This window comes from Mus musculus, chromosome 3 (assembly GCF_000001635.26).
Source record: "Mus musculus strain C57BL/6J chromosome 3, GRCm38.p6 C57BL/6J".
Classification (NCBI taxonomy): Eukaryota; Metazoa; Chordata; class Mammalia; order Rodentia; family Muridae; genus Mus; species Mus musculus.
Window position 1 is genome coordinate 98617874 of NC_000069.6, and position 762 is coordinate 98618635.

Here is a 762-nt window from a genome sequence, read left to right on the forward strand (position 1 = left end):
CTACTAACTCCATTATTATGAAAGACCTCAAACCTATCTTGACTGGCTTCCTCTGCCGAGAGATACTGGGTGGGAAGAGAGAGAGGGAGAGAGAGAGAGAGAGATGGAGAGGGAGAGAGAGAGAGGGAGAGAGAGAGAGAGAGAGAGAGAGAGAGAGAGAGAGAGAGAGAGGCAGGGAAGAACAGTGAAAGAGGCTAAGTCAATAGAAGGAAAAAAGGAGAGAGAAGATGGGAAATGGAAGAAACAAGAGGGGCAGGCAGTTGCATTTAGAGCCACAGATAGTAGATTTTCACACTATGGCTCAGTAGTAAATACCTTTTCGGGGTGTGGTGGTGTTCACTTGAAGGAGACTCTCAGATCATTCCTTCAGCCAGGGGCTGTTTGTTATGGTGACCATGACCTCCTGGGTACTTCTCAAGGCTTCTTTTGGTTCTACAGAGTCTTGTTGTTAAAAAGGAGGTAGTCTTGCCCTAGAGGCATAGACTATGCTCTAGGGTTGTGCTGTACCCTGCTCCTGCTCCCCCTACAACCAGTGTGAGCTCAAACACTCAGAGGGAGGCAAGTTTTAATTTCCTAAGACCAGGAGCAAGATTCGGTCTGTGATCTGGCAATGCTGAACTGAAGCACTCTAGATTAGATGGTTGGCCCAGGCTTGTGCCCAACTAAGCAGGAGTCAGGTTCACCAGCACTGACTATGGACTTCACTGGATATAGAAAAGAAAGGTGGCCACTGGAGTGACCAAACACACACTTTTCCACATT